Consider the following 8,027-nt stretch of genomic DNA (forward strand, 5'->3'; position numbering starts at 1 on the left):
TTCTTTGTAGTAAACTCGTACGAAAAAAGGATATTAGAAACGCGGAGGGGGAAAAAGTAGTAACGGTCATAAGTAATTGTAGCACTTTCAAAAGTAACCAAATTACTGTTGTGATTTCTACCTAATAAATGTAATCGAATGATTTACAAATGACTCCAAAAACTAATCAATTACGAGTAATTTAATTACCCGTATACGAGTAGCGCACATGTCTGGTTTCAATAGGTGGTGTACGGAGCATCCCTGCCGCGATCATTGATTCCTGATCACGATCGTGATCAGGAATCAATGACCGCGCCTCTTATTGGCTACTTCGCTAGGCGACTTTTTCTGGGTGTAGCTGTTGATGTTTCACGTTTGTGCAAACAGGACATAAAAAGTAAAATAACAAACTAACAGGACATGTGGTTGAAATAATTATGAAAAACGAAAATGGACACAAATATTAAGAAAAAAAAAAAAGGCAAAAGGCCCTGACCCTTTATATTTCTCGCTACTCCAGTAGCTTTTTATTTGTTCAAATTTACTTGCCGCTTTCACTTTTTTCCAAGGAGTCTTTCTTTTTTTATCTTAGCAGTTTTAAGAACATTCGCAGAGCTTTTAATGATAAGGCTTCTCTATCTTTCGTTCGCTGGAAGAAGTCGAGGAGAGAGATCCCCTAAGTCAAATCGAGTAACTGACGTAAAAAAATGGGCAATAAAAAATTAAAAATCACACAACGAGCGCCAGACGAGCTAGAAACAAAAGCAGAAAGATGTTCTATTAGTGTCGTGACGTAAGTGCTCTGAATTGTTTTACTAAAGCAGACCACACAAACTTCATTCGGTCAGCAACTGCGAGTGAGAGTCGACAAGTGCATCCAGCGAATACGACTCAGCGATGGATCGAATCCAATTAGTCGGGATCACTTCAACTAACACGTAAAAGAATACGCAAAGTTTGTTGAAAGAATCCATTCATCCGATTCTCTTCTTACGTTTTCGTCAAACTCACGTGAGAATCATTACTCCAGTTTCCGTCTTCACTTACTTTCATTGTTAAGCCACAGAAGAAAAGTGCAAATTGTATATATTTTAATAACTTTCATTATATTTTTACAACTTTAAAGAGTCAATGCAGAAGGGCGGTATCATTTAGCGAAGCGATTCTCGAGCGCAGGACACTCGCTTCCAACCCCTTCAGTAAAGCATACTGTGAACTGCGTTTTTTTTTATAAATTCTCTCCTGTACTGACTAGTTGATCAACGCATAACTAAATAATTAATCAAACCCGACGCTACATAACTTCCAAAACAAATTAAAACAAATTTGTAAAAAAAAAAAAAAACTGCATAGTTACGGTAACAGGATTTTAAGCGGCGGTACCGTCAAATTAGTCATTTCTTTGAAGAAAACTCGCGAAATACGTAGCAAGTTTGACGCAATAGGACTAATAAATCTAAAATATGTCTCGAAAAAGCACACAACTATGCGCAAACAAGAATCTACGTGGCATCATCAGTAGGTTAGAAATTTCGGTGGCTAAAGATCGCGCAATCCTCAGGTAGTGACGAATATAACTCGAACCCACTGTTCTGAACATAAGCTTTCAACATTAAACGTTCAGGATGTAAGTTGCGGCACGTTGCGGGAATCTATCAACACCTAAGCGCGCATCGAAGTAGCGATAGGTGGCTCTGGCATACAACAAGCACTGACGGTTTCCAACGGAACATTCCATAGTGCGAGTGGCGCAGTGGAGTGGCGATTTCATTACGATCCCAAGTGTGCACAAAGGTGGCGATGGATGGTACTGACACGCAAAAGAAGATGGCAGTGTCGTCTTGTTCTTTCTACATCGTCCGGATAGAAGACACGCTTCATGCTTAATGCGCTTATCTAGCGACATTCTTCACGGCAGCAACTACAGAGACTGTGCAGCTTTTGGGAAGAAAATGGCGGCGTAGAGGCGGCAGAGTGAATGCCAAGACGGTATTGTTCTGCTGCGAAATGTGATTCGTCATGGTTGTCACTGGCACAAAAGAAACAACGCAACGTATCGCGGGACATTAGGTAGTACTATAGTTCGCTTCAACTGACCTTCAACGAACGGCGCAGCCAACGCCACGACCTCATAATATCAATAAAGCAAGACAAAAGAACGCAACATTACTTTTTTTATGTTTTTCAGGGCGTAAATTATCATCATCTGAACTAATCACAGATAGGGCATGCGAGCGACGAGGATTGCAAAAAAAATGCTAATTAACTATTTAAATATCTAAAATTTCCTAATAGTCTTTTTAACTAGTTGAGAAAGGCACACAATTATAATTACTAGCCTGCTGAGCATCATCGAAAACCCACTAAATCAACCCATTTTAGAAAAATGTAAGGCATGTATAACCTTTTACAGCGTGGTGAATGATTAAAAAAAAAAAAAAAAAACGCTCAGTTTGGACGCGGTTCTAGGCTTCGTTTCCCTATCGGAGCGCATCTTTCGCTAGCGGCCCCTACCGCCCGGTAGCCGGAGCGCGCAACGCAGGTGCGACATACTTTCTTACGTCCTAGGAGAGAGGAAAGGCAGTAGCTTAGCGCCTAGACCACGTGGCGGAAAGACCGCTGGCGAAAAAATATGCTCTGATAGAAATTCGAAACCTAAAAACGCGTCCAAATTAAGCTTTTTTTCTTTTTTACAGGGATAGTTGTTAAAAGACACTTCGCGGTTTTGCGCCGTCGACCGCGCTCCATATCGACGTGGGCCATTTTTGGCACTTGGGCAAAACAGTCCACGGGCTGCTGATAACAAAAAAACAAGCAAGCAAGATCACTCAAACATTCACCACCAGGCAATCTGGCAGTGCCCTGGGATAGACGCCCACGTGACCCAGAATTAGCAGAAACAATTCTCCGGAGATACGCGGATAAATCTGCCTTAGAAGTTTACGATGCATTCTGCATTGTAAAGCGAGTTGAAAGTAAGTGCGTTAGTGCCCCTCGACAATGCACCAGATAGAGACAGAGCTTTATTTTCTAAACGAATAGCCAGAAATACGGTATTAATAGTGAGCGTTTGTTTCCATAAACCTTCACTTGAGATAGAACGTTGTCTTGTCTACGTCCCTGTCCCTGTTTATTCGGCGCTTTTCGTTTTGCACGTGCGACTATTTGTACCGAAGTGACGTTCGAAAACACATTACCCTCGTATGCAGAAAGCTGAAATGCTCTCTACTTAATACACCCTCATTGATTTCAAAACTCTATGGCATTTGCGTTCACTGTTTTACTCGGTTTAATACGAAACGCCTACGCGGATTCTATGGTGTGCGCTCGCACTTTCCCCGTCCATTCAGTCCATCTGGTCCGAAATGACGCCTCAGCGGGTATGGCGTCCCACCTCAGCTGTCGCTGTGTTTCACCTTACGGATTGCGTAAGTGTTAATTTTTTTTTTTTTTTTTTTTTGACGCCGTAAAATGCTGCACCTTCCTCAGATCTTTCGGAAATTAGATAATTCAGTGGATTTCGATAACGGTCACAAAGTTTATAATAGAACCGTATGTTTATATTCATTACTTAAAAAAATGTACTTAATGTTTTAGCTAATAAGTATGATTTCTGCAATCGCGGAGAACCGCCGTGACTGGCAGTTTGTTACCAAGAGCTTCTGTCTTTCTCAACACCCTATTCTAGGTGATTTTCGAAAGTCTTCGCCGAAACAGCCGGCATAGAGGCCCGGTATTGAGCGACTCCGAAGGAACGAAGAAGCGTTTACCCGCAATATATGCGTGCGTAAGAAAAAAAAAAAAAAAAAAAAGAATCCTGCGTGACAAGGCGCAGTCAAAGCGTCGCCGGTTTTTCCCTTTTCCAGCGTGCCAAAGGGCGACGTGACAGCGGAAAGGAGGACCGAGAATGGAAGCGAGAAGGAGGGCGAGAGACAGACGCAAAATCGTAAACAAGTACGCGCCTCTCCGGAAGTCGTTAAGGCTGTGTCCCCGCGTCGGCTCAGCGAACGGGCTCTCCCTCACTTGGGGACCCGGACTAATCATTCCGACTTTGGAGGCGGACGCAATCTCGGCTCGGAGCTCGATCCGCCATCCGCCCTTTTCCCCTCCCTTCTTTCGAATGCGCTACGAAGGACGAGAACACGCACCGCACAACCGGAAAACCCACGTAGTCCCGCCATCTTGTTCGAATAAAATGCAGATAGACATTTACAGTCCCGATCACACTGCACATACATTGTACAAAAGACGCGGTGTTAGTCACAGACACGATGAAAACATTCTCACCTGACACGCGCCTCAAGTATGTGTAAACATGGCCTCCTATATACTGACAAATCCTGGCAGATTGCCGCGAGAAGCGGCCGCCAAAATGAAAAAGGTGGAGCGGCAGAGAACGGACAAGAGGAGAGCCACGTGGCTGGCGCCCCGCAGCGGCGTGACGCCGAAACACACTTCTCCCGAGCGAACAAGTGTGTTTTCGGTCCTCGCCGCTGCAAAAGCTGTGCGCTGACGTCCAGGTTTCCCTAGGTTCCCCGAAAAATGGCTCTTTGACGCTCTGTGCTACCAGATACTCGCGCTCCAAATCTGCGACAGGGTACTCTATGGCTCCGTCGTCGAACTGCCAGGCTTTGTGAGTATAGAGGAGGCTATGGTTTGAAGCTTCGTGCATCTATAGGCTTCAAACGCGTCAACAGACGCTTCTTGTGTGACCAAAGCAACAGGACCGTCAAAGGAGGAGGAAACGCACGTCAGGCAGTGTCTGACGACCATTTTCATGATCTATTAGCGACATGGCCGCAACTTAAAAGTCCCAAATCTAGAAAGAAAATGGCCTTAAGTTGCTTCCACACTTATTTTCCCCCCTCCTCTCTCAACTCCGTTACTTTTATCAAACCAGTCACATTCTTTGACTCTTTCTCTCTATTTCCCTCTTTCTTTATTCTGGACGGAACGAATAAAGCTGCGCTACGGACTCAGCTCTGGGTGAGTTTAAACTGAACGTAATGCCGGCTTCGATTTAGACGGGTTTTGTACCAATGTTTGTTCGTATAATCAGTACTGTGTGATGCTCGTTAATGAGCCCTCCTCTTTGTCCCCTCCTCTCTCCCCCTTCCCCACATATTAGCAATTGCACTAGACTGACTAAATAGCCAATGCAGTGAGGTAATAATACATTCATTTATATATATATATATATATATATATATACAAAAATGTTAAGTTTGATCTTTACGCACGTAACGAATTGTTACTTAATGCAACTTAAACGGACTCGAATAAAACAAAACGTAGTGAAGCAGGAATTGCTTTGAGGTATTTCCTTTTTACGTGCAATATTTTCTGGACAGTTTCGGTACTGTGTCGCGGCATTTTGAATTCGTCGGCTTCAACAAGATTCTCGTTGTATGCGTAAGAAAGCATAGGTGGCAAGCTGATCGGTATTCGTAGATATACGTAAGTAAAAAGCAAACACCACAAATTGTTTCACTCGACGTCTACAGCCGCGAGAGGTAGTTCGAAATAGACATCGACGACAAATCTCGCTAACTGGTGGTGTCAGTGGAAACGTTTAAAGGGGTTCTACGCCAGTTCAAATAACAAGCTACGATAATAATACACATAAATAGTGTATTACACATTAAAAAGCGATGTGATATGATGTAATCATGCATATTGAAATACATACATCGTAATTATTGTTCCGTGATTTTGGTGTCTGTTTTATTTTTTAGAACTCGGGGGAGTTTTTTTCGCCGTCTTTTTTTTTTTTCTTGTCGGTACTTTTTTTTACACATCAGGTGATTTTTACGTGTAAATTGGTTATAACTCAACGAGTTTATGCACGAGTACCGAAGGTGTGGATAGAATTAAACCACCACAAACCCCCCCCCCCCCCCGAAAAAAAAAACAAAAAAAACATATCGAGAACTCGGAATTTTAATTATAACTAAAATTCCGTTTTATCTTTTTTTTTTTTTTTTTGTGAGTATTGGGAAACTTTGAAAATAAGCCCTCAAGCCTGTTTTAGGGAAATCGAGCAGAACCGAATTTGCCCGAACTGGGAGCTGCCATTGAGTAAGACAAAACCAAGCTTCATGGGAAGATAGTCTTCGTCTACAGCTTTATCATGTCTTGACCCGGAGCGCCGCGCCGAATGCCTTATCTGCGAGGCTTGTTCACGCTACAGAACCTCCTTATCTTCTTTCTTTTTTTCTTACCATTACGGGGACGTTTTCTAAGTATCCGGGTGATAGGTTTGTTCCCTGGAGGTTCGCGGAATCCCACGCCTCTGTGTAATTGTCTTCAACATAGAAGCCTCGATAAATCCAAAACCTTATCCAACGCAAAAAAAAAAAAAAAAAATAATAATAATAATAAACTTTTTGAATTTGTAAAAAAAAAAAAATACCCCCTTCCCTCCCCCCCTCCTTCCCCCTTTACTTAGCACTGAAAAGTATTTCTGTCGTTTTCCTCCTCCACTCTTCTACAAGTAAGCAGCTGAGCACGAGTTTCATTGGGAATTTTTTCCCCCACTGATGCGTCCGCTTCAAACGACACGTGTTCGCCGAAGCGGGCTTTCCCGCAGTAGGAGTCTTACTGAGGGGAAGCACGCCGCGGAGGGCACGGCTCTGGTTGTGTGCATCGTGCGCTTGAAAGATCTAACCGCTCATTCACACTGGAAGCGGATCCGCGTTCGCAAAGCGGTTGCGAACGCGGTTGTATAAAGATTCAGTGCAATTGCACGCGCACTTGATCTCATCGAGTGCGCGTGCAATTGTACTGGATCTTTATACAACCGCGTTCCCAACCGCTTTGCGAACGCGGGTCCGCCTCCAGTGTGAATGAGCGGTAACCGCTCATTCACACTGGAAGCGTTGTTGCCTCACTCAACCCGCAATCACGCATTAAAGGTGTCTTTAAAGTTGAACCAAAACGTTATTGGGGCTTCGGCGATCGTAACAACTAAGTTTCGCTACATACTGCGCTTTCTTCGAAAATCAAGACTTTTTCGAAAGACGCCTAGTTGCTTCCCGAACGCTCCGAGCTCTGTGTAAACGCTAAAGAGAAGAGAAGGTTTTCCCCTCTCCTCTCCAGCGTTCCGTCTGCTTCGTCCTCCCCGGCCTTCCCTTCCCTCGCCCTACCTTCTTGAGTTGTAACGGACTATAGAGCAACTAACGTTGGCTAGAAAAGTGAAAAATGCGGCGAAGAAGAGCGTACAAAAATATCACACGGCATACCTAACTAGGCTACACTTCCATCGAGAAGAAAAAAATTCCTTCGAGTCACACGCAGCCGCCGGTTACGCGAGGAACTTGGCAGAAAGCTCACCCTGAATCGCCTGGATTAGGCGTCCAGTGTAATGGAATGAAAGATGAAAACGTATTTGGATGGGTTTCGAACGAGCTGCCCTCTCTATCAGAGTTCAGCGGATATATTTATCCGATAAATTTAGCGCGGAAATCGACGTTACGGTGCCGCGTGACCTGGCATCACCCGATGTCTGGTCAGGTGACATCAATCTCTATGCCGAATTTAGCGTAAACGTTCATGTCACGTGACGTCGCGTGGAATTGTGACGCCATGCGGTCAGACCAACACGAGCAATAAAGATCCGTGGAGAGTTCCCATATACAGCTATCAATGTAAAAAAAAAAAAAAAATACTCACCTAACGACGTCACCGGAAATGTTCTCCGATATCAATATAAAGAGACGGGTTAACCAAAAGACCCGCTAAAGCACTCGGAACCCCCCCCCCCCCCCCTCCTCCTTCTTTAGCCCTTCCTCTTTTCCGGGAAAAGTGTAGCCAAGCCAAAGTAAATATCAACTAGAAGAAGAAAAGAAACGACGGCAAAAATATTAATAAATTTTAACAAATACCCTCAGCGAAGTGAAGATATGAGCCTACCAGGTTTTATGTTTTTGTTGTTTGTTTTTTCGTTCTCTCCTAACGTAATCCCATCGTCTGACGGGCATTAAAGAAACATTACGGGGTCCAGCTGCATCGAGCCTCCAACTATCCATGAGGGCATCGTCCTCGCT

The sequence above is a fragment of the Ixodes scapularis genome, unplaced genomic scaffold (assembly GCF_016920785.2).
Source record: "Ixodes scapularis isolate PalLabHiFi unplaced genomic scaffold, ASM1692078v2 PGA_scaffold8__174_contigs__length_109621045, whole genome shotgun sequence".
Lineage (NCBI taxonomy): Eukaryota > Metazoa > Arthropoda > Arachnida > Ixodida > Ixodidae > Ixodes > Ixodes scapularis.